This window comes from Aquarana catesbeiana, linkage group LG10 (assembly GCF_042186555.1).
Source record: "Aquarana catesbeiana isolate 2022-GZ linkage group LG10, ASM4218655v1, whole genome shotgun sequence".
Taxonomy (NCBI): domain Eukaryota; kingdom Metazoa; phylum Chordata; class Amphibia; order Anura; family Ranidae; genus Aquarana; species Aquarana catesbeiana.
The window spans coordinates 91821751-91849105 of NC_133333.1; the positions used below are offsets into that span (position 1 = coordinate 91821751).

Consider the following 27355-nt stretch of genomic DNA (forward strand, 5'->3'; position numbering starts at 1 on the left):
CCCAGGAAGGGAATTCCCCCTGTTCACAGAGGCCCTGTCCTGGGTAGAGGCAGTGCAAACTTTATTATCAAACCACTTTTTCCACTTAGCGAAGGTTCTGGTTCTCCTATTTACCTGCAGGTTTAGTGCAATGTCCTGTTTGGAGAGGGCCATTTGTGCTACACATAAATTTTAGAACTTTAATTTTACGTGAAACTAACATTTTTCCTGGGGAGGGGACAGGACAGACGTTCAGCAGGTGACCTGTCAGGAAAGAACCCCACACCATCCCAATATCGATCCGGTATCTTTACATGCTGTTTGCTGTTTGCCTGATGCAGAGTGGCGCACTAACGTGCCTATACTAAGTGAGTACCCCATAGTGGGGTTTTATGTGATTAATAAACTGTTAAAACGTTATTACACCATCCAGTCCTTTTTCACTCAGGTATAGTGCTAAGGGGTCCAGGAGTCTGGTTAAACCTGCAGAGCCCCAGAGGTGGTTCACAGGCGTGTATTGACTAAGCTTATGTGCAAAGTCACACGCTTAGAGGTGAGCGTTTAATACCTAGGGGGGAGCACCTGAGTGTGATCACTGTGGCTTGCTTTGGATTATCTACACAGCAGTTTCCAAATCGCATGGACTTTAGAAGCACTTTTGAATTGAAATTTATTTTATTTTATTTATTTCAGGTACTTATATAGCACTGTCAATTTACGCAGTGCTTTACAAAATATTGTACATTCACATCAGTCCCTGCCCTCAAGGAGCTTAAAATCTAAGGTCCCTAACTCACATTCATACATACTAGGGACAATTTAGACAGGATCCAATTAACCTACCAGCATGTCTTTGGAGTGCGGGAGGAAACCAGAGTGCCCAGAGGAAACCCACGCAGACACAGGGAGAACATGCAAACTCCAAGCAGGTAGTGTTGTGGTTGGGATTCAAACCAGTGACCCTTCTTACTGCTAGGCAAGAGTGCTACCACTACACCACTGTGCCGCCCAAATAATTGGATGACACATATGCACATAGAAGCACTTTTTATTCATCTATATGTTTTAGTGGATTGAGTCCACTATATATTTTTATGAACACTATATGATTTTATAAACACTATATGATTTTATGAACAATAATTTTGATACAACCAATCACCATATGGATGCACGTTATAGCACTTTTTACTAGTGTGATTATTTATTTTCATTTATATGTTCATTTTTAAGTATTTATAACTATTTGTTGCACTATTGTCACTTTTTACAATCACTAGTTACTGGATGTATCACGGTGTGTGATTCACACGCATATTTGCACTTTGGTTATCACATATATATAATGTGAAGAGTATATTTGAAAGCGCAGCGTATATATTTATATATCATTTTTCCTATTCTGTATTTGAATCCATTTGTGTGCATACACCTGTGCATTCTGCTACGCCAAACTGTTTAAGGACTGCATCAGTTTTCAAACTTTGATTTGATGGAAAACTTCAATATTTCTCATGCTGTATTTGAATACATAGCTTATAGGAGACATATCCTGAATCATTATTTTCAAAGTGCTTATTGAGCACTGTGCTCATTTCTGCAATTTCCTCATCCATTTGTAACAATAATCGAACCATCAAAATAGAGTGCCAGATACTGTACATCCACTTCCCATATGTATGTTTAGAGTATAGACATGGATCGGCTTTAGTTCATCCCTTCATCTAACAATACTTATTCACTTTTCAAGCACTTGATGATTGTTTATATATGTACAATAATCTATGTAACTTATAAGCAAGATATTCTTTGCCAGCTCTTATATATATCCTTCTGGTTGTGTCAGGTACAACTCCTGTTCAATGTCACGATTGAGAAAAGCTGTTCTGATGTCATAATGTTTCATAAACATATTCTGTTGGGTCACTGTAGTCGACAAGGTTCTAAAAGTACTTTGTTTTGCAACTAGAGCAAAAGTGGCATCATAGTATTTACCATACTTTTGTGAGAATCTCTTCATAACCATCCTGTGCTGTATCTATGGAATTTACTTTCAGGGTCATATTTGGCTTTAAAAACTCATTCACTTTCTACTGCATGTTTGCCTTGAGGTTATTCTGCAAGCTCCCAAGCTTGGAGCTGGTTGAAAGATATCATCTGTTCACTTGCACCATTAATCTACATTTTCCACTCATGAACAGGTAGCTTTTACATTTCTTTGGATGACATTGGCTCAGGTTGCAGTGCTCTACAAACCATATAAGACAAGTGTTAAGCTGGGATGCACTTATTGAACTTATTGAATCTCACAGATTTTCTGACAGAGGCTGCAGATTGTTTAGGTTGTCATTCAGAAGGTGCTAACTGTCACTTGGGGCTTTTGACACAAGTGTTTCATTAGTAATTCCACTTCTGCAAATATACCCTTACTTCCCATTTCATACTCTTTTCTTTACAATGTATGAAGGAGCTGGTGGGCTGCGGGAAGGTGAGATCCTGTTGTAGTTTTCTTTTTGAGGGGGGGGGTGCAGAACCCTTCTGGTGTAGTATGGGGGGATAGAGGAGCCCCTCTCTCTCTCTCTCTCAACCCCCTTCTTTCTCTCCCCCCACCTCTTCTACTCCCTCTCTCTTTCTCTTATCCCACCTCTCTTCCCCCTCTCATTCTCCCTCACCCGTATCTCACCCCCTTCTCTCTCACCCCCTCTCTCTTATCTCACTCCCCTTCTCCCATCCCCTTCTCTCACATCCCTCTCTTCACCCATCACTTTCCCCCCCTCCCTCTCTTTTTCTCACCCCCCCTCTCTCTCTCACCCCCTCTCCCTCTCACTTCCCTCTCTCTCACTCCCCTCTTTTTCACCCCTCTCTCTCACCCCCTCTCTCTCCCCTCTCTCTCCCCCCCTCTCTCCCCCCCTCCTCTGAAGAGGGGGAGCGCTAATAGGAAGAGGTGGAACCTAAAGAGGAAGGAGTGGAGTTTACAGATGAAGGAGTGGATCTTAAACAGGAAGGGGTGGAACAAATTTTTGCCTACGGCAGCACAAAACTGAAATTCACCACTGCTTGTATGGTACAGTAGTCTGAAACATATTTCCATACTTCCTCAGAATAGCATGCATTTTATCATTTAATGTACTCTGTGCCATTATGGGTTCATGCACACAGCTGTAAATAAAATCACTTTTTCATCAGTAGAGTTTTTTTTTTTTTAATGCAGTTCACTATGGGCCCACTCAGTGCATAAAGATGAGTAAAACTGTGCTGCTTTCAGACCTGTAAATTCAGAATTCAAAAAATCTGCGTCTGGGGCCAGTTTTTTACAAAAATGCATGTAAATGTATGCGTGTGTGTGTTTATGCATGTATGCAGAATTTAGATCTTAGCTGGCAAAAAAAAAGGTAAGACTTTTACCCTTAAACATGCATGTACATGTTTAACCACTTCAACCCCGGAAGGATTTACCCCCTTCCTGACTAGGGCACTTTTTGCAATATGGCACTGCGTTGCTTTAACTGACAATTGCGCGGTCGTGCGACATTGCACCCAAACAAAATTTATGTCCCTTTTTCCTCACAAATAGAGCTTTCTTTTGGTGGTATTTGATCACCTCTGCGTTTTTTATTTTTTGCACTATAAACAAAGAAAAAGCGACAATTTTGAAAAAAAAGCAATATATTTTACTTTTTGCTATAATAAATATCCCCAAAAAATATATTTAAAAAAAAACTAATTTATTCCTCAGTTTAGGCAGATATGTAATCTTGTACACATTTTTGGTAAAGAAAATTTGCAATTAGCGTATATTGATTGGTATGCACAAAAGTAATAGCGTCTACAAAATAGGGGATAAATCCCAGAAGCAGCACAATATCAATGTCTAGGGTAAACCCCTTTATCCCCCAAATTAGGGAACTTACTAATTAAGATTGATTCTAGGGAATCGAGTAGGCAGTGAGAGAATCGGGTTGCGTGGTGAGTTTGACTGTCGAGTGAGAACATTTTTTTTGTTTTGTTTTTGTTTTTTCCCTCATGGGGACGATAAAATTTTGCACTTACAAAGTTAGAGGTTTAAATTCTGCAATAAAAAGATCACAGATCCTATACTCTCTCCATAAACAAAAGGTTGGCATTGCCCTGTTTTAGGAGACACATTTTCGGGCAGACCATACACCTAATATACAGAACAGATTCTATACAACTTGGTACCATGATTCCTTTTCATATTCAAAATCTAGGGGAGTCTCCATAGCAATACACCAGTCAATACCTCATCAGGTAGTGGAAAGTTGGAGGAATAGAGACGGAAGAGCATTATTAGTAAAACTTGTCATATATGGTAAAAAATACACTCTTATTAATGTATACCTACCTAATTATGAACAAATCAAAGTAGGAACACCCCTGCTAACAGATCTTATGGAGAGAGCAGAAGGGGTAACAATAATAGGTGGAGATCTTAATTTGGCTTTGACCAGGATATGGACACCACTACACCTCCAAGGTCTCAGAAGAGTAGGGATAAAAAGAAATTTAAAGACATGATGGAGAAGCATCAGTTCGTTGATCTATGGAGGGCTTTTCACCCACTAGAGCAGGAATATACGTTCCACTCAAAAGTCCATGACACCTATCACAGACTTGATTATTTTCTGACTAATCAGCTGGCAACGACGGCGACCTCTTCCCCTGATATAGGCAGTGCGATTTCGTCGGATCACATGCCTATATTTTTGGTGATAGCAGTATCTAATGGGAATGGTAGCAGAGGTTTTAGGAAGTTAAATGATAACCTATTATTTGATGAGGCTTGTGTAGTAGAGATCAAGGAAGCAATTTTGAATTTCACAAAAGATCATATAAGGGATACTACCTACTTATCTATTTAGTGGGAAGCTCTGAAATGTGTAGTGCGGGGTCCATTTATAAAACACGATCTAGATTAAAAAAAGCAAAAAGGAATAGAATAGCTGAGCTCCTTAAGGAAACATCGAAATTGGAAACACAACATAAGCAAATGCTTAAAAATAAAACGGAAACAGGCCAAAGCTTATGACCCAAAGGGGAAACAGGCAAAAGCTTATGACCCAAAGGGGATCCTGAAAGCATTCCATACCTTTTACACTAGATCATATAATATCCCAAATCAGTTAGCAGAGAATGATCTGGAAAAATTCCAGCAGAGAATTCATCAATTTATAAAAGATACAGCTTTGCCAACTCTATCGGCAACAGGGCCAGATGGCTTTACCCCGTGATTTTATAACATTTTTAAGGACTTATTAGTCCCTATTATGAAGCGGACATTTAATTCAGTGTCTGCCTCACAGCCCTTTGTCACACAGGGTATGCAGGCCTTTATCTCATTGATACCTAAGCCCGAGAAGATTCCTACTTTATGTGGCAACTATCGACCTTTCTCGGTGACAAATATCGATCTCAAAATATACTCAAAAATCATTGCTAATAGAATTAGTCCGATAATACCTACATATATACATTTAGATCAAGTGGGATTTATAAAAGGACTAGAGGCAAGAGATAACACCCTGAAGACTTTGTCACTAGTGGAATATGCCCGGAGACACACCATTCCATCCCGCCTCCTGGCAATAGATGCCGAGAAGGTGTTTGATAGGGTGGGATGGTGTTTTAAAATCAGAAGCTCTTAGTATTACATTATCAAGTAATACTGTGGAATTACTAAAAAAAAAAATTTCTTTTAAATGGCAAGCAGATGCACTTAAATACCTTGGAACATACATCCCTAGGGATTTGGGAGGGATCCAGGAATTTAATTACCTTCTGTTATAAAAACACTCCAACAATATGATAAGTGAATATTCTCTTGGATGGGTAATATAAGTATTATAAAAATGGACATATTGCCCAAGATACTTTACATATTTCAGACTATCCCAATATTTCCCTCAACAAATATTCTGATCCAATTACACAAGGCCATTGGGAGCTTCATTTGGGCAGGTAAAGCTGCTAGAATTAGCAGAGAAGTATTAACTAAATTAAAACAAGATGGAGGATTGGCCCTCCCAGACTTATCAACTTATCTTAAATCAGTATTTATAACTAGGATTGTGGACTGGTTTCATAATGCAGATAGTTAGCAATGGGTATAACTGGAGGAAGAGGTCGCAGCCATAAAACTGAAATCATTACCATGGATAGTAAAGGAAAGACGATTGTCTGAAGGTGATTTGCCCCTCCTGGTTGCTTCAACATTGAAAGTATGGGATGGAATACTGAAACGGGGACTAGGGTCCACTTATTGAGGTCCAATGACCCCTCTATTTATTAATCCAGAATTCCCACCAGCAATGGAAGTTAGGACTTACTTTAAATGGCAGAGAAAGGAGGATACTAGGATAGTAGAGACAATGGAAGGGAATAGACTTCTCCTGATAGAGGCTTTAGGTATGGAATATAAAACAAATTGGATGCAGTATCGACAGCTTCAGAAGTACATCCTCTCCTTGGCAAAAGAGGCGGTATTGGACAGACCACTTACAGAACTGTAAAAATTGCTCCTTCAGGAGCAAAAACCAATGCATACGCTATCCAAGATTTATAGATATTTAATTTCAAATAATAAGGAACATGAGGCAACATATATTAAAAAAATGGGAGGAAGTCTTGGGGATAACTATCCCCAAAGCAAAATGGGAAAAGGCAATTAAGCTAATACATAAGCTATCAATCTCCTATAGACAACAATAGAGAAATTTTAAGATATTAGCAAGATGGTATAGATGTTCTGTGGACATGCATAAGATAAAGTCGGATAATGAGGGCATTTGTTGGAGATGGCGGGGGGCAAAGGGTACATTGTCGCACATTTGGTACTATTGCCGGGGGGTCCAGACTTTCTGGAAAAATTTTTTTTAGAGTATATATGGCAGTGACAGGAATGAATTTACAGCCTGATATATTTATAGCAGTACTTTCAATAATCCCAGGTTCGGTGAAAAGCATAAAAAAGGGTATGGGATCTTAGACAGTATTTAAATAATCCATATAATACCCTTTAATAATATATTTATGAAAAACACTAGACATACTTTTAATGGATTGAAATTGGCCGCGTCTCTTTATTATTGGCAATAAATTATTTGATCTTTAACCACTAAGCCACCGCCCACCATCATATGACAGCGGGACAAGGCATCTCTTGTTCTGGGCGGACGTCATATGACGTGATCGCCCTCCCGGGCCACTAGGGGGCGCGCGCGTGCCCGCTGCATCGCTCAGGACCCGCTGCACGTGCCCGGTGGCCACGATGTCCGCCGGGCACCCGCAATTGCCGGGTAACAGAGCAGGACCGTGGATCTGTGCATGTAAACACAGATCCACGTCCTGTCAGAGAGGAGAGGAGACTGATGGTGTGTCCCTTGTACATAGGGACACCGATCGGTCACCTCCCCCAGTCAGTCCCCTCCCCCCACAGTTAGAATCACCTCCCTAGGTCATACATTAACCCCTCGATCGCCCCCTAGTGTTAACCCCTTCCCTGACAGTCACATTCACACAGTAATCAATGCATTTTTATAGCACGGATCGCTGTATAAATGTGAATGGTACCAAAAATGTGTCAAAAGTGTCCGATATGTCCGCTGCAATATCGCAGTCACAATAAAAATCGCAGATCACCACCATTACTAGTAAAAAATAAATAAATAAAAATGCTATAAATCTATCCCCTATTTTGTAGACGCTATAACTTTTGGGCAAACCGATCAATATACGCTTATCGCGATTTTTTTTACCAAAAATATGTAGAAGAATACATATCGGCCTAAACTGAGGAAAAAATTTGTTAAAAAAAAAAAAAAAAAATTGGATATTTATTATAGCAAAAAGTAAAAAATATTGTGTTTTTTCAAAATTGTCCCTCTTCTTTTGTTTATAGCGCAATAAATAAAAACCACAGAGGTGATCAAATACCACCAAAAGAAAGCTCTATTTGTGGGGAAACAATTTCATTTGGGTGCAGTGTAACATGACCGCTCAATTGTCATTCAACAGTGACAGCGCTGAAAACTGAAAAATGGCTTGGGCAGGAAGGGGGTGAAAGTGCCCTGTATTGAGGTGGTTAAACCAATATCATAACATACATTACATTCATGTCATTTTCACCAAATATTTTCACACCAAACCAAAATGTATTATATAATGTATACACATCTTAAAAACCATATATAATAACGCAGCCATTACAGCTCGAGTTATAACCATTTTAAACCAAAAAAAACTGTCCCCTCTCATGTATCAGAAAGGGACGGATGCCACATAACAAGGACCGTGACAAGGGAGGGAGGGTGGGGAGCTTCTTCTTCTCCTGCTGAGCGCCGACTGAAACTGTTGCGCAGATTATTTTAAATTTAAATGACTACTATTAGCTCGTGCCCTGGCAGTTGTAACCATGTGACCTCATGAACCAATTATATTGCAACAATTTCAAAATGGCTTGTTGCTATGGGGTTTTAAAATATATTTTCTAACTGTCACGCTCCCATTGGTGTGCGAGGCAAATTAATTGCTCGTACACCTCTTATGGGATCATAGACCGTATTTAAATAATCCATATAATACCCTTTAATAATATACTTATGAAAAACACTAGACATACTTTTAACGGATTGAAATTGGCCACGGCCCTTTATTATTGGCAATAAATTATTTGATCTTGAAACCAATATCATAACATACATTACATTACATTCATGACATTTTCACCAAATATTTTCACACCAAACCAAAATTTATTATATAATGTATACACATCTTAAAAACCATATATGATAACTCAGCCATTACAGCTCAAGTTATAACCATTTTAACCAAAAACAACTGTCCCACAAGCCAGGCTCAAACTAAACGAGCCTGGCACCCCACCCGAACCGCGGCCAATTCAATACAAGACTCCAAAAAAAATATCCAGTGCAATTGCAGACAAATGCACATTATCTTCTCTGTAAAAACCTCTCAAACCCCCTTCTAGGTCAACATGGCGAAAAGACAAGCCATTAATTGAAGGCATAAACTTCGAAATCGCTCGGTTGATACGTTTCCTGATTTTATCAAATTGTTTAAACTCAGGAACTAACAACCACTGCAATCTAGTAATTATTTCAGAAAAAAAATAGGATGGTATTGGGCAAAATTTAATGAATATGGAACAAATCAAATTTAATCTGATATATAATATCCAGCATTTTGCGGTGACCTATATCATTGCCGGATAAATGAAAAATGAGGATAGGGGGAGGACAGTGTAAGTACAAGTATGACAATGCTTTGCGCAATTCAAACCAAGACATACTCCTTTACCAAACCACCAAAGTCTAAATTGATCAGTCCAAAGTCCCAAATTAGAACTGTAGACTCTCTCAGAAGCACGTTGATGAGCCCAATGGATATATGAGTGACCTACAATCCAAACATGGCATAGTGAATCTGTAAATGAAAAACAAAAGTGAGGTCTAACATATGAACGATAGCAAGAAGACTGACAACCCCCTATACCTTTAATACAACTCTCAGATAAACCCAGATTAGAAGCTTCTGTAGCAGCCCCAATACAGAATGAATGGGATGTAATATTTAAGTGATGTAAATTGAGAAATTGCAAGCATTTTTTTAGTACTGATTGGAATTGAAAATGGGTGAGAGTTAAGCCAGGTGCATGAATCAACAGGTGGCTTTCACTAGACGGCCTATACCGTAAAGATTGGTGTACCAAGAAAACTGGACAAATTGGAGAGTTGCTAAGATACCAAAGTGTAATCCAACGCCCACGACCCAATTGGTCAGTTTTACTCTTTTTTAAGAAAATCTGCAATAAGCCATTACTCAGTTTCAAATCAGAAAATAAAATGCCAGAGGGATCTCCATTTTTAAGAGGAAGCAATCCGGAGATGCGAAATGCACCAAAAAAACAGAGACTAAAAGATACTCTGAACAGTAGCGATTCATATGAAGAGAAGCAAACAGAACTAGTAGACTCACATAAACTAAATAGAATGTCTGCAGTAATTGGCAACCTTGAGTCCGAAACCATAGTGCGTTTACGATATCCCTTCAGTGCTTGTTTCACTGAAAAGAATTCTGTACAAGAATGAAAACCCCTCAATTTAAGAGAAAAGGAAATGCCGGCCAAAATTTTTGTTACATGGGTATACGAATAGCAACGTGCCAATAAAGAATCCAAAAAAGACAGAACAAGCGGTTCAGAGAATTGAGAAGGACCATAACCTATATTGCTCAAATATGAGCACCAAGAGAACCACGCAGCTTGATAACTTGCCCACGTGGAAGGTGCAATGGAATTTTGAATAGAAGAAGCCACAGCAGTTAAAGCAGGTTCCATAAATGTGGCGGACACCGGCAACCTTATTCATCTGCTTCCGGAACCAGAAGCCGAAATCGCTGCAAGTGAAAATGGGACAATAGGTCAGCAATAATGTCATCTACTCCTGGAACAAATTGAGCCTTTAGCCAAATATTCAATTGTAAACATTTCAATACTATTTGCCTCAATATAGTAAGAACAGGTAAAGACTTGGATGAGAGGCAATTAATTGCATAAACCACTCCTTTGTTATCTGAATGGAATAAAATCCTACGATTTCTAAAATAAGGACCCCACAATTCCAGGGCAACTAATATAGGAAATAGTTCCAAAAGAACAATAATTTTAGTCAAACCCTGTTCATGCCAAGATTGAGGCCAATGATCAGCCGACCAACGCCCTTGCCAAAAAAGACCATAACCAATAGCCCCAGAAGCATCAGTCCATAAATCGAGAGTAGACATAGAGCAAAAAAGTGCTTGCCATAATGTACAACCATTAAAATGTAATAAAAATTTTTGCCAAATTATTAAATCTTCTTTCAAATCTGCAGTAATACGTATAAAGTAAAAACGAGAGGAAACACCCGAAACAGACCTATACAAACGCTTAGAGAAGACCCTACCCATAAGGATAACTCTGGAGGCGAAAGCCAACAATCCCAACAGCGACTGTAAGGTTTTTAAGGTAACTTTCGGTTTAGAAAGAACAAAAGAAACTAGATCCAACATTTTTTTAACTTTTTCTACAGGCAACCGAAAAACCATGTCAACGTTATCTATAGAAATGCCCAAAAATTCAAGGCAAGTGGTTGGATACACTGTTTTTTCAGGGGCTAAAGGGACGTCAACATTTCTACACACTACTTGAAATTCTCCCAATAAGTAGAAGCAGTACAAAGAATCTGGGGGTCCCATAAGCAAGAAATCATCCAAATAGTGAATCAAATTAGATGACCCAGTTTGAAAGGATACCACTCATTCCAAAAAAGTTGAGAATGTCTCAAAATAGCGACATGAAAGTGAGCAACCCATAGGGAGGCATTTGTCATAATAAAATCCACCATCTAAATAGAAACCCAAAGAATTAAAAGCTTTGGGATGGATAGGCAGTAACCTGAATGCAGATTTTATATCTGCCTTTGATAAACAACGCACCCTTACCAATTTTGCTGATCTTATCTAAAGCATTGTCAAAAGATGTATAAGATACTGTACAGAGAGAATGATCTATGCTATCATTAAGCGACATTCTGTCTAGATAGGATAAATGGTGGATGAGACGGAAAGAATTGTGATCCTTTTTAGGTATAATGCCCAATGGCGAAATCTAAAATTGGAAAAAGGAGGCGAAGCAAAAGGGCCAGCTACACGTCCATCCTGAACCTCTTTCAAAATTTTATCAGCTACTACATCAGCATGCTTTCGAACAGATGGTAGATTAGCATGAAGCAAACACCCCGAACCCGAAAAAGATGGCAAAGGTAAACCATCTGAAAAACCGCTAAACAACAGGGCCACCATTTGTCGATTTGGCCAAATGCGTAGCCACAGTAACATGTTTGTTATGTTCACTGGCGTTATTGCTTTTTCGAAAAACATCAGTATTCTGAGATTAATTGTTAGAAATTAACCTTTTAAAACAACGCAATGCTGCATGATTGCCAGCACAATAAGCACATTCGTTCTTATATTTGCAGGAATTGGGCCATTTACATTGACCCTCATTGAAGCCAAAACAAACACCACGCCGAAATGAATCAGTAGGAGGAGCAGAAGGTTTGGTGAATTGTTTTTGAGGGAGTAGCAAATTCAGCCACAGCCCCACATCTTTCATCCCCCATTTTAATGTCTTGTGAACCGCAAGTTTCTGATGAAATGATTTGTCATAAAAGAACCATGCAAGACCATTAAAGTTCTTATAAGCCTCTAAAATAATTTTCACATGCTGGAACAATCCACAACAGCGTTCAGGATGTTTTTCTCCCATGACACTTGCAAAGATACAAAATGCCTGTAACCAATTGTTAAAGCTACGAGGCACTGTTTTACGCTTGTCATCGTCATTCTTATCAAAATCTCCCTTTTCCATACGATTATCTTTAAAAGAAAGCAAAAGGGATAAAATATCGATATATTCTCCCTTCAAAATTCTTTCTTTAACAGAATTACTCAAATGGAAAACTAAAGGCGAAAGTTCGCACGACAGGGCCTCGTTAAAACAACTCTCAGGGACTGATAGAGAAATTGCAGGAGTAGTTATTGGCACAGTATGCGGGTACGAAGATACCTGAGACACTGCAGGTTGGTCAACAGTAAAAGTACCCAACCAAACACCAACAACATTAGCATCAACTGTGTGAACAGGGGTAGGTGGCGCACTGACAGGATTTTGCAATGAAGACAATGAACGCACTAATTGCAAAAGTAGCTGTATATCATCACACTCACCTGTCCTATTAGAGGAGGCAGTCAGCAGTTTATTTACAGCAGGTACATTAGAACTGGAACACTGGAATACTAATAGATACATTATCAACATCAGCAGAACAATTAGTAGCAAGTGTCAGTGAATGACCACTATGATCAATGACAGTGTAATTTTTCCCAGTATTATGTGACACATCAGGTAAAGCAGGAACAGACTCATCTAAAGAAAAAGTCTCCAAATGAGGGGAGACAGTACTATTATGCAGCACAGATAATGTTTTCTTCCTTTGGGCAGCCTGAGAACAGCGCTTACCAGATGAATGTTGCCTGGGAAGTGATGGAGAGTCAAAGCAATGAGGTCTCTTTTACTGTGAGAAGGAGCAGGAGCTAGGACCGCACCGACATAAGATTTGCCAGCCTGCTATTGGCTCAGTGAAGGAACAGGGAAGACGTCAGAGAAGGCAGCAGGCGGAGCCACAGGAGGAAGCTCGGAACAGGAAGATAACACAGCAGGGCTGGAGAAATCCTTCGGGGCACAGAGGAGATGTGTAGCCATCAGAGAAGGCACTGTAAGTGCTGATTAGGGATGAGCTTCGAGTTTGAGTCGAACTCATGTTCGACTCGAACATCGGATGTTCGCCAGTTCGCTGAACAGTGAACAATTTGGGGTGTTTGGGGCAAATTCGAAAGCCACGGAACACCCTTTAAAAGTCTATGGGAGAAATCAAAAGTGCTAATTTTAAAGGCTTATATGCAAGTTATTGTCATAAAAAGTGTTTGGGGACCTGGGTCCTGCCCCAGGGGACATGGATCAATGCAAAAAAAAGTTTTAAAAACGGCCGTTTTTTCAGGAGCAGTGATTTTAATAATGCTTAAAGTGAAACAATAAAAGTGTAATATCCCTTTAAATTTTCATACCTGGAGGGTGTCTATAGTATGCCTGTAAAGGGGCGCATGTTTCCCGTGTTTAGAACAGTCTGACAGCAAAATGACATTTCAAAGGAGAAAAAGTAATTTAAAACTACTCGCGGCTATTAATGAATTGCCGGTCTGACAATACACATAAAAGTTCATTGATAAAAAAGGCATGGGAATTCCCCACAGGGTAACCCCGAACCAAAATTTAAAAAAAATTATGTGGGGGTCCCCCTAAATTCCATACCAGGCCCTTCAGGTCTGGTATGGATTTTAAGGGAAACCCCACGCCAACATTTTTTAAAAAAATGGCGTGGGGTCTCCCCAAAAATCCATACCAGACCCTTATCCGAGCACGCAACCTGGCAGGCCACAGGAAAAGAGGGGGGTGAGAGAGCGGCCCCCCCTCCTGAACCGTACCAGGCCACATGCCCTCAACATTGGGAGGGTGCTTTGGGGTAGCCCCTCAAAACACCTTGTTCCCATGTTGATGGGGACAAGGGCCTCATCCCCACAACCCTTGTCCAGTGGTTGTGGGGGTCTGCGGGTGGGGGGCTTATCAGAATCTTGAAGCCCCCCTTTAACAAGGGGACCCCCAGATCCCGGTCCTCCCCCCTGTGTGAAATGGTAAGGGGGTACAAAAGTACCCCTACCATTTCACAAAAAAAAAGTGTCAAAAATGTTAAAAATGACAAGAGACAGTTTTTGACAATTCCTTTATTTAAATGCTTCTTCTTTCTTCTATCTTCTTTCTTCGGTTTCTTCCTCCATCTCCTTCTTCTTCTGGTTCTTCTGATTCTTCCTCTGGTGTTCTCATCCGACATCTTCCTCCGCGGTGCTGGCATCTTCTTCCCTTCATCTTCTGGGCCGCTCCGCATCCATCATGATGGGATGGGAGGCACCCGCTGTGTGGCGCTTCTCCTCTTCTGACGGTTCTTATATAACGGAGGGCGGGGCTACCCGGTGACCCCGCTCCCTCTGACGCACAGTGACTTCCCTGTCTGCCCCCCTCTGACGTCACGGGGAATGCAACAGGGAAGTCCCCGTGCATCAGAGGGGGCGGGGTCACCGGGTGGCCCGCCCTCCATTAAATAAGAACCGTCAGAAGAGGAGAAGCGTCACACAGCGGGAGCCTCCCATCCCATCATGCTGGATGCGGAGCGGCCCAGAAGACGAAGGGAAGAAGACCCCGGCACCATGGAGGAAGATGCTGGATGAGAACACCGGAGGAAGAACCAGAAGAACCAGAAGAAGAAGAAGATGGAGGAAGAAACCGAAGAACGATAGAAGATAGAAGATAGCAGAAAGAAGGTAGAAGAAAGAAGAAGCATTTAAATAAAGGAATTGTTAAAAACTGTCAATGTTGAGGGCATGTGGCCTGGTATGGTTCAGAGGGGGGGCGCTCTCTCGTCCCCCCTCTTTTCCTGCGGCCTGCCAGGTTGCGTGCTTGGATAAGGGTCTGGTATGGATTTTTGGGGAGACCCCACGCCATTTTTTAAAAAAATTTTTGCACGGGGCACCCCTTAAAATCCATACCAGACCTGAAGGGTCTGGTATAGATTTTGAGGGGGACCCCACGCCATTTTTAAAAAAATTTTTGGCCGGGGTTCCCCTTAATATCCATACCAGACCTGAAGGGCCTGGTATGGAATTTAGAGGGACCCCCACATCATTTTTTTTTACATTTTGGTTTCGGGGTTCCCCTGTGGGGAATTCCCATGCAGTTTTTATCAATTAACTTTTATGTGTATTGTCAGACCGGCAATTCATTAATAGCCGCAAGTAGTTTTAAATTACTTTTTTTCCTTTGAAATGTCATTTTGCTGTCAGACTGTTCTAAACGAAACATGCGCCCCTTTACAGGTATACTATAGACACCCCCCAGGTACGAAATTTAAAGGAATTTTATACTTTTATTGTTTCACTTTAAGCATTATTAAAATCACTGCTCCTGAAAAAACAGCCGTTTTTAAAACTTTTTTTTGCATTGATCCATGTCCCCTGGGGCAAGACCCAGGTCCCCAAACACTTTTTATGACAATAACTTGCATATAAGCCTTTAAAATTAGCACTTTTGATTATTCATGTTCGTGTCCCATAGACTTTAACGGTGTTCGCGTGTTCGAACAAATTTTTTGCCTGTTCGCATGTTCTGGTGCGAACCGAACAGGGGGGTGTTCGACTCATCCCTAGTGCTGATGAAGCCAGCGATGATGAAGCCTGTGGGATTGCAGTATGTGGAGGAGCCATAGCCAGGCAGCGATGCATCCATTCATCCCCATCCCATCAGATGATCCAGCCCTTTCAAGCAGCTGACACAGTAAAGATTTCATAGTAAGTGGCCAGGAAGTCATCTCTCTAAGCTTCTTCTTTTCCTGCTGAGCGCCGACTGAAACTGTTGCGGAGATTATTTTAAATTTAAATGACTACTATTAGCTCGTGCCCTGGCAGTTGTAACCATGTGACCTCATGAACCAATTATATTGCAACAATTTCAAAACTGCTTGTTGCTTTGGGCTTTTAAAATATATTTTCTAACTGTCACGCTCCCATTGGTGTGCGAGGCAAATTAATTGCTCACACACTTCTTATTCTCAAACATTTTCTAACAGCAGCTCACACAATCATAGCCAGGAAGTGGAAAGTGGAAAAGTAGAATAAAGCCTTCTATAGAAGAATGGGAGTGCGAGCTGGGCGAGATGCGTTCATTGGAAGAGAGGATGGTGTTGGAAGTTGGACTAAAAAAAACAAAAAAAAAACAGATTATAACTTCTTGGCAAGCTTGGGGAGAGTATAGGGCCTCATTGACGATATACAGTAGAGGGAATTTTAGGGGGGTGGGGGGAGAGAGGGGTTTCTTTTTTGTGTTGTTTTTTTTTTTTTTTGTGTAGTGTGCGTGAGGTGGGAATGCTTTGATGTTAGGATTAATATTAATGAGTGGCGAAGTGTTTTATTCAAAACCTGTGGTATATACAAGTGAAGATATTCGGTGATACAATAAGAGGATAGTTTATAGGAATTTATGACTGAATCAGGATCTAAAAATATAATTAGAAAATGATAGTATTATACTACAGATAAAATTTGAATTTATATATGTAGAAAAAAAAAACTTTTTGTAAAATTGTTTGGTTAAATAAAGATTATAAAAAAAAATAGGGGATAGATTTATGGCATTTTTATTATTATTATTTTTTTATTAGTAATGGTGATTTTTATCATGACTGCAACATTATGGCAGACACATCGGACACTTTTGACACTATTTTGGGACCATTGTCATTTATACAGCGATCAGTGCTATAAAAATGCACTGAGTACTGTGTAAATGACACTGGCAGGGAAGGGGTTAAAACACTAGGGGGCGATCAAGGGGTTAAGTGTGTCCTAGAGAGTGATTCTAACTGTGGGGGATGTGCTCACAACAACATGACAGAGATCACTGCTCCCGATGACAGGGAGCAGTAGATCTCTGTCGTGTTGCTAGGCAGAACAGGGAAATGCCTTGTTTACATCTCCCCGTTTTGCCGCTCCGTGACACAATCGTGGGCCCACGGCAGACATTGAGTTTGCGGGACCCGTGGGCACTGTAACAGAGAATGCGGCGGGCGCGCGCTCCGGCCCACAATGCTGCGATTTAAAAGGGACGTACCTCTATGCCCATTTGCCCAGATGTGCCATTGGTCCGATGTACATCATCGTGTGCTGATCGGCAAGGGGTTAAACCATATTTGTGTTTTTTCATGCAGTCTTTCTGCCACCAAGATCCTGCATTTACGATCAGCAATTGTACTATAGCTGTGTGCACGATGCCTATATGTGTGTCTTTTTTTAGGCATTTTACCAAATATTTTAAACTTTTTGCTATAAGAAATATCCAAAAAAAATTTAAAAATCTTCATCAGTTTAGGCCAATATGTATTCTTCTACATATTTTTGGTAAAAAAAATTGCAATAAGCGTATATTGATTGGTTTGTGCAAAAGTTATAGAGAAGAGTAACCTAGCGCCAGTGGTAGGTCACCCAGAGAATGTAACAAACATATAAAATAGATGTATAGCCTGTACCATCCATTCAAAAATTATTAATGCATATACAGGGATGAAACAGGAAACTAGAAACTACAATAAACATAATAGTAATATCCCGTGCTGCTAGACAAACTGTAATTGGTGAAAACAGATCATACCAGAAAGCAACATATAAAATGTCCAGCGCTCAGGCTGTTTATGTTGCTTTCTTTGTGCAAAAGTTATAGTGTCTGTAAGTGTCTACAAAATAGGGGATATTTTTACTAGTAATGGTGGTGATCAGCGATTTTTAGCAGGACTGTGACATTGCGGCGGACAAATCAGACTCTTTTGACATTTTTTTGAAACCGGCGACACTTATACAGCAATCAATGCTAAAAATAGCCACTGATTACTGTATAAATGACACTGGCAGGGAAGGGGTTAACACTAGGGGATGATCAAGGGGTTAAGTGTTCCCTAGGGAGGTGTTTCCAACTGTGGGGGGAGTGGACTGACTGGGAGTAGTGAGAGATCGATGTTCCTCTCACTAGGAACAGGCGATCTCTCTCTACTCCCCTGTGAGAACGGGGATTACATTGATAGATCCCCATTCCGGCTCTCTGTGGAGCGATCATTGGTGGCCGGCGGACATTGTAGCTGCCGGCCACGTGCATCGGCTCTGGCGTCGCGCCTGCTATTGCTCTTAGGATCGAGTGACAACAAGACTTAGGTCAATTAATTACCTGTATATTCAATAAGTAAATTTAAAAGCTTGTAAAGGCTCCAGAGTCATAGGGATTAATCAATTGGTGTAACCATAGAGAGAGATATATCTGTATAAACAGATGCCCACTAATAGTCCATCTAAGGGGAGAAACAGTGAATAATCAATATCAAAAGTCCATTAATCCAGAAAATAAGGCAGAAAAGCCTACCCGAGGCTAGCAATGTTGATGAAAAATTCCAGAGATTCTAAATAATTCCCATTATTTCCTTCTCGGATAAATGGAGAAACCAAGAGGGGAGTTGAGGGGAAAAAAATTAGGAGGGTTTTTTCCTTAGAACTCCAGCTCATCAGAGGCCACATTTTAAACCAAGAACAAATGACCAAATCAATACAAATACGTCTCCCATCAATCAAGGATAAGAGCCAGTAAAACCCTTTCAGTAGAATAATACTTTCTAACATAGCTTTCTAACATAGTTTTGAACTTTCCTCAAGTTAGTTTGTGGTCATGTCCCCATGTTCTTGATTTTGGTTTCCTATTGAAAAAAACTGCCCTCCAGAATCCCTTTCACCCCCTTGATGTATTTAACCCTTTCGCTGCCAGGCTCCGTGCTGTCTGGACCATTTTTGCAATTTTTCCATTGCTTTATTATTTTTCCCTTAAAGCATTCAGAGTTTGTAAAAGACCCACCTAACCATATATTTTCTGAAAGCACATGATCAATACAATAAAAAGAAGGTGCTACTGATTTTAAAGGCCCTGCGGTATTTTTGTAGATGTTTATCAAACAACATTTTTGCAAAAAAAAATATATATATATATATTATTAGCATTTTAAACACAGCAAATTTTACAAAACTCCAGCTAAATTCCTACTAAATATAAAAGAATAACCTGTAGTGATTTAATAACAAATATTTGTACATTTTAAATAGGGCCCTTTTGAAAATGGTGAAAATCAAACATACGCAAAAATGTAAATATCCAAATTTCTCTAAAAGTCTGGAGGTTTTCATTTTTCGCTTACAGAGTTTATAAAAGATTCCTCAAGCCATATATTTTCTGAAAGCACATGACCATTAGAAGAAAAAGAAGGTGCTACTGATTTTTAAGGCCCAATGATAAAATAATTATTAGCAGATACAAACACGGCACATTTTACAAAATTCCTGAAAAATTCCTACTAAATATAAAAGCTAAACCTGTATTAAGTTAATAAATAACAAATATTTGTAAATTTTAAGTTGCGCCTTTTTGTAAAATGGTGAAAATCAACGTAAGCAAACATTTCTCAAAAAATCTGGAGGTTTTAATTTTTCACTTACAGCTTTCAGAGTTTGTAAAAGACCCCCCCAAACCATATAACTTCTGAAAGCACATGGTCAGTAGAATAAAAAGAAGGCACTACTGATATGATGAAAACTGATGGTGCGCAAAACAGAAAAAAAAGACAATTTACTCCAAAAAGCTGGAGGTTACTATTTTTCACTTACAGCTTTCACTTACAGCTTTCCATTTTCTGAAAGTACATGACCTGTAGAAAATAAAAATGCTACAGATTTTTTGGGCCACACAATAAGTATTCAAATGTTCATCAAATTGCTATTTTTATTGAAAATACACTAAATCCGGAGGTTACCTTTTTACATAGTTACATAGTTACATAGTAGGTGAGGTTGAAAAAAGACACAAGTCCATCAAGTCCAACCTATGTGTGTGATTATGTGTCAGTATTACATTATATATCCCTGTATGTTGCGGTCATTCAGGTGATTATCTAATAGTTTCTTGAAGCTAACAATGCTCTCCGCTGAGACCACCGCCTGTGGAAGGGAATTCCACATCCTTGCCGCTCTTACAGTAAAGAACCCTCTACGCAGTTTAAGGTTAAACCTCTTTTCTTCTAATTGTAATGAGTGGCCACGAGTCTTATTAAACTCTCTTCTGCGAAAAAGTTTTATCCCTATTGTGGGGTCACCAGTACAGTATTTGTAAATTGAAATCATATCCCCTCTCAAGCGTCTCTTCTCCAGAGAGAATAAGTTCAGTGCTTGCAACCTTTTCTCATAACTAAGATCCTCCAGACCCTTTATTAGCGTTGTTGCCCTTCTTTGTACTCGCTCCATTTCCAGTACATCCTTCCTGAGGACTGGTGCCCAGAACTGGATAGCATACTCCAGGTGCAGCCAGACCAGAGCCTGCCCAAAATAGTTGTTTTATTGTTCCCTCTCTATTGTTCTCACTCTATTGTTCTGCTCTGTTTTACTGTATTTTTTAACTGCAATGTTTTATTGTTACTATGTTTTATCATGTTTGCTTTGCAATTGTTTTATACTTTACTGTGTTTTATTGTTAACCATTATTTTCTTTTCAGGTACGCATTGAGCTGCAGCGCTGATTTATTTATCTTCACAGCAACAGCGTTTGCTCTCACATTACGTAAATCAGCAACTTCAGCGCTATAAGAGGTGATTTCACAACCACAGTTAAAAAAAAAAAAATGAGCATATATGCCGAAGCATGGGGGCAGGGGTGAAGGGGTGATTTGCCCCTAACATTAGGGGCTGATTGCCCCCATACTTTGGCATATATTTTTTACTTTTTTTGGCACAAATTGTTGTTGTTTTATTGAGTTAATGTTTTATTGTTACCATTGTTTGCTTTTCAGGTACGCCATTCAGCTGCAGCACTGATTTATTTATCTTGACAGCAACAGCATTTGCTCTCACGATATGTAAATAAGCGACTAAAAAATGGTGCATGTGTGCCCATCCATAGAAGTGGGTGGATGCAGGGCAGTATTCTAATGGTGGGCATACCCACGATAAATCTCTTTTTTCATTCAGCCTACAGGCTGCATGAAAGAAAAAAGAACATTACAATATATGGTCAACAAGGATCAGCAACGTACTGGTATTTTTCACTTACAGCTTTACATTTTCTGAAAGCACATGAACTATAGAATAAAAAAAAGTGCTACTGATTTTTGGGCCTCGCAATAATTGCGCAAATATTCATCAAATCACTATTTTCACAAAAAATACACTAAAATCATTATTGCACACAATTACAATAAAACTTACAAAATTCCTGCTAAATTGCTACGAAAGCATTATTCACAAGGGGAGTACTAAAGTATATACTCTTGCCTTTACCTGCACGGGATGCACAGGCATAGCGGCTGCTCCCAATCTGACATCCATGTGGGTGTGGGAGCACAACCCCTAACGCAGACAGTGTAAGCTCAGGGACATGCAGCCAGACCCACATGGATGTCAAATTGGGAGCAATGGCTCTGTTCATGCAATTGCTACATCCCAAATGACATCAATGGGACTGCCTGCACAAGGAGGCAGAGAACACCTGTGCAACCCTGTACAGATAAACATAGAAACGGTAGGAAGATGGGGTAGGGATTTTTGAAGGTGAAAAAATATCATCAAATATATTCAATAAAAGGAGATTTATTTCTTATTTTGAGGAGCAAAACAAAAAATATATATAAAAACAAAAGACACAGGCATGAACAATACTGCTTTTACGATGTTCAACAAGACAGCATGATAAAAAATCCCGATAATATATATATAATATTTTTTTAATATTTTGCTTTCACCTCAGCTTTTCAAAATATGTAATATATATATATATAATATATCTTCTACTAGTATTCAGTCACTTACTATTTTTTGTATATGTTGTTTGTTCATTTGTCTATTTTAGAAGGCCTGTACTTCCAAAAGACAGCCCCCCTGAAGAAACCTGATCTATGGGCGAAACATGCTGTGCTGTTCTGGGTGTGGGCTAAAGAACCCCCCAAGGCTACAAGTGTTGAGCTATGCTCTTACTGCAGTGTCCAGTTGTCCTAGAGTCTAGTTGTTGCAGTGTCCAGAGTGTTCCAGTAAAAGGGCCATGCGTTGCAGAGACTCAGAGAGAATGGACCCCCATTCAGCCTGGCAGGCTGCCTCGACCTGACTGCACTCATTAGCAATGCTTTTACCCTGGGAGAATGAAGCTAGAATTGGGCTGCAACCCAGGAGGATTTCACTATAGATTGGTTTGCTGAAAGTCCTATTGGCTACCATAATGTGCTACTGTTGTTCATGTCACTATCTTCAAGGAGTTTTTTTGTAAGGCGAGAGTATTGTGTTTACTTTTGGATTATAAGTACTTTCCCATAGATTGATATCTCCAATGTGGAACTCAAGGGCCCCAATATTTACAGACTTTAAATTACACTGACCAGTGGTATAGTAATAAATAGTCCCTTTTGAATGAAGATAGGTACAATGGCCTATTTATTTAAATAGATTACTGTACCCTATGAAAGAGAAACAAGTCCCCAACTCTTTTTTAAAACCACAGCAGCATGAAAGTACATGGTGCTGCTGCACCATGCGGTTCACACACCCAGAAGAGCGCCACATTGTGAATGCATGAGGCTGCCATTAAGAGATAATGGTAGTCCATGCATCTGCTTAAGAGCATTATATTTTTATAGGTTTTTGCCTTTATTATATAAGGCCCATTGAAAGGTTCCAGGAGATGCAAACCATGTATGGGCAGGCTGAGTGTACCCAAGTTGATCGATTGATCAACTTGGATACCACCAACCTGTGTGATCTTTCATGCGATTATTGCCAACAGCTTTAGCTTCTAGCAATAACCAATGTTATGGCTGGCTTAAAGCAATAAAGAAAAAGATTACATTCCAGCTTTATAGCCCCGTTGCACATTGGGAACCCTCAATATTGTGCTGGTTTAAGAAGATACTGTTACATCGTGCCTGAGTTTACAGTATATGTGTAGATGCTGTTCTCACTGTTGAAGAGCCCTGCAAGATATTCCCTATAGGGAATGTATAGTGCTATCCATATGTTTATGTAGTATGTTCAGGGCTTTAATTTTATTAATCAGTTAGCAAATTGGGAAATCAGTAACTTGCAGGGCTTTTTTTTTTTGGCTTGCGTATACATTTGCGGATAGTCCAGTCTGTGAAATAGTATAAAATTCATGAATCCAAGTGCTTCGATTTTTTGAATTGTCTGATCTCCTGATTCAATCATTACTATGTATGTTCCCCAGTTAATGCAGGCACTGTATCTTAACTATAATGTTTGCCAGTGATAGATGTAAGTAATGGGCACAAATGCAAACTAAATATGGTATTGGGACACACAGTGTGGAAGTGGTTAATTTTTTAGCAATGTTAAAACAAAGAGGTTTTAGAGATTCTTGAGATGTTCTGTGACCTGACAGTAATGGTGGAAATGTTTAGTTGCAGATTGCTGCATATAGCATACTTTTTTCCCAATCAGTCAGAAGTCTGAAGGCAGGGAGAAAGAAGTAAAAGGAATGTTTACAGGTGTCAGATAGTTCAGTGTGTTGAGGAGAATTCACTGAGCTGTTGCCTTTCTTTCGCTGAAGAAAGCATTACCCAAAATGCAGTGCTGGGACAAGATCATCCAGCGCCCAGGGCAAAGATGGCAAAGTGTGCCCCCCGCCCCCCCGGGTTCGGACTTGAGCCCCTTTCACACAGGCTTTCCGATCAGGTCCGTCTGTCAGTTTTTCAGGCGGACCTGGTCGGAACCTCCATTCACTCCTCTGGTGCGGCAGATGTCAGCGGTGACATGTCCGCTGACACCCACTTCTACGATACTGTCCGTGAAATCCAGGCGGATGGAAACCCTATTTTCCACCCATCTGGCAATCGGATGAAAACAGCCAGGCGGTCCATTTTCATCCGATCTCCCCATAGAGGAGAGCGGGTCTCTGACAGGTCCATCTCAGCACAGTGAGTGGAGACAGACCTGTCATTCGCCTGCTCAGCGGGGCTCAGTGGAACGATCCCCCGCTGAGTAAAGCGGAGTCCATTGGGTGGACTGCCTGTATGAAATGACCCTAATAGTGGTGTAAGGTCTGTAGTGTTTGTGACATGCACTATAATAGTACTTACAGTGTTGCACTGCAGCAACCTGAGAGTAATGGGTGCACACATACAGTATGGGGTAGTCGTTGGTGGTGTCAATTTGGAAATGTGGAAAAGAAGTCCATGACCCTTTTCTAAAAATGTCCTGCATCAAAACACATGCTGCTGCAGCACCATGTGGTTTGGTGTGTGTGAAAATGTGTGCGTTAGCAGATGTGTGGGGGTGCCTTTAACTATCAAAGGCACTGCTGTGCATCTACTAAAGGACAGTGCGCTTCTGTGTTTGTCAAGAAAACCACAATTTTGTGCATGATCATGACATGCAAGCGTGTGAACCTAGCCCAAAAGCGGGTTCACACTAGTGCGCTGTGGTTTGACCACAATGCGATTGTATGTGTGATTTACCTGCAGTTTTAGGTGTGCTCCTGATGAATTCTATTGGACTGTGTGTTTTCTGATTGCGCATTAAAGATGCAGCATGCAAGACTGTGATTTGCTTTCATGAAAACAGTCTAATAGAATTGAATGGGAGTGCACCTAAAACTGTGGGTAAACTGCATATACAAATCACGCTGTGGCCAAATCACAGCACAGCAAGTGTGAACCTGCTATTAGACCCTGTTCACATTGACTGTGGCTTTAAAACTGCATGACTTCACCTGAAATCGCACAATTTTAAAGCCGCATCTCAGTGCAACTTTGGGTTGTGACTTTGAAGATATCTGTGTGGCTTCATGCACAGATGTCTATTGAAGTCGCACCCTAAATTGCAAAAGTAGTGCATGTACTACTTTTTCAAATTGATGCGGCACCACAAAGTCGGCGTCACATTGGTTTGAACACTGCCATTGCAGGCAATAGTATGTGACTTGTCAAATTGCATGGCAAATTGCTCCAATTTGAACAGGGGCTAAGAGATAAGAAAAGAGAGAATCGGTGAGGAGGTTGGGGTGGTAAAAGTATGTGCTAAAGAAGAGCAAAGTGATGGAGTGCAGAGACTGTGCTAGGCTGCATGGTGGGGACAGGACAATAACGAGAGCTAAAAGCAAACTGGGATGGAAAGGGTGTAAGATCTGTATGTGGAATGCTAAACTGAGAAAGGAGACTGCATGATAAGTGTAGTGAAGATTTATGGAGAGGATAGCAAATAAGAGAAGGAGAAGGGGAAAAAATGAACAAGGCAGAGGAGTGAGGAGGATCGGTGCTGACTTACTGTGTGATCACGCAGGAAAGGTAGGGAGAGGTGTAGACGGGTGGAGCGGAGATGAGCCAGACCATAGTAGGTGTAACAGGGAAGAAGGTGAAGTGACCCAGGAAGGAGAGCAAGTTGAGGGCGGGAGTGTGGCTTGCTGGAGGAGAGAGTGATCATTAGTAGCAGTAATTAACAGAGATAAGGCAGAGCTGGATGAGTCTGGTAATCAGTAGATATGCGGTGAATACACAGTCACTCCTCCTGAGGCAAGAGCAGCTACTGAAGCTCCCAGTGCACCCTCCCTCCCCTCAGATTAGGACACCGTCCAGGGCAGTCGCCCCTCCCATGCACCCCTTGTACTGGCCTTGCCAAAATGTCATCAATGGTCACATACAGTATGTCCCCATTACTAGTAAGAATATCTTTGAGAATGTAATACTCTACCTGGGGCATTGGAGTAGTGTGGTATCCTTCACTGAGACATGGTAGTTTTTGGAAAGATGTCAAAACTCAGGGACAGGGAAAAAGACTAAGACAGGGACTAAGATACTTTAGTCTAACCAGTGCTGATAAATAGTTGCTTATGGACTAACTGCTTTTATAGTAAGAGCACAGAAATGTCCTTCCTTTCCTCATCTTGTGACTCTTGGTTCCATATATGTCCTATAATGTAGACAATTTAATTTCTCTTCTTCAGAGCTTTACATTTTCTTCTTCTTCATTCTTTAGCTTTTCAACAATAATAATCCTTGACCTTTGCGTTCAGTTTAGGCAGCTTTTTACCATTTTACTTGCCTCGAAAGATCATTTTTGCACAAAAAGCTTTTAACTAATTACATTACACCTAAAGCATAGTCTTGTATAACTATCTGGGAGATTTCCGACTCCACACTAAAATTGTAATCAAAGACCACAAAGCTATAGAATATTCTCTTCTTTATACTTCAGCTTTTAAAAAATAGCAATCCTTGACCTTTGCGTTCAGCTAAGACAGCTTTTTACCATTTTGCTTGCCTTGAAAGATCATTTTTGTACAAAAAGCTTTTTACTAATTGATCTACAGGTAAAGCATAGTTTTGTATTAACTATATTGGAGACTTGACTCCACACTAGAATTGTAATCAAAGAACACTTTGATTCCTAAAAACGAATCATGTTTACCAACAACATTCATCTGCTGACCTAAATAAAGTGATATGGTTTAAAATGCCCTTGTATATGCGGATATATATATAACATATATACCGTATAGCTATAGTTCTATCCTTTTTCATATTTCAGGATTTACTCATTGAATAATATACAGATATGTTACCTTCAAACATCTAAAGATTGTTCTTAGTTCACTTCATATTCACCTCTTGAATCTGCACTGCATAAAACTCAACACACTCCTATAATCAATCTTCTTAAGAGTAAGCCCTTTCTTAGAAAGCAATTTAATGTGGATTTTTTCTGCTACTTTCAAAGCAGATGCTCTCAGAATTCTTGGAACAAACCAATAGAGCCCACTTATGCACTTTTTCTGTATTTGTCTATATATCATATCTACATTACTTATAGAACACTCTTCTATGTCTTGAATTCAATGTTTAACTTATAAATTAATAAAACTGATAATCTCGTGAGATCAATAGAAGCAACAACATTCAATTATTTTAAGAGAAACAGCAGCTGCAAAAATAATAATGTATATATTGCAGTTTTGGGATATATTATTCACAAAGCCTCAGACCTGCTGTTTCTTGGATAAGCAATATTTCTTTCATTTAGAGTCTAACTGATAATTTAGTTAACAGTGCTACAGCAGGTT

At 40.0% G+C, this 27355-nt stretch overlaps 1 long non-coding RNA gene across 1 annotated transcript in view; it reads left to right on the forward strand.

The window, feature by feature from the left end:
• LOC141110048 (uncharacterized) overlaps window positions 1-24927 on the forward strand; it is a 99257-nt gene extending 74330 nt beyond the window's left edge. Inside the window, exons 2-3 of the long non-coding RNA XR_012236222.1 lie at window positions 20796-20889; window positions 22145-24927. This is a non-coding gene — a long non-coding RNA (uncharacterized lncRNA). The remainder of the gene's footprint in view (window positions 1-20795; window positions 20890-22144) is intronic.
• Window positions 24928-27355: the final 2428 nt, after the last annotated feature.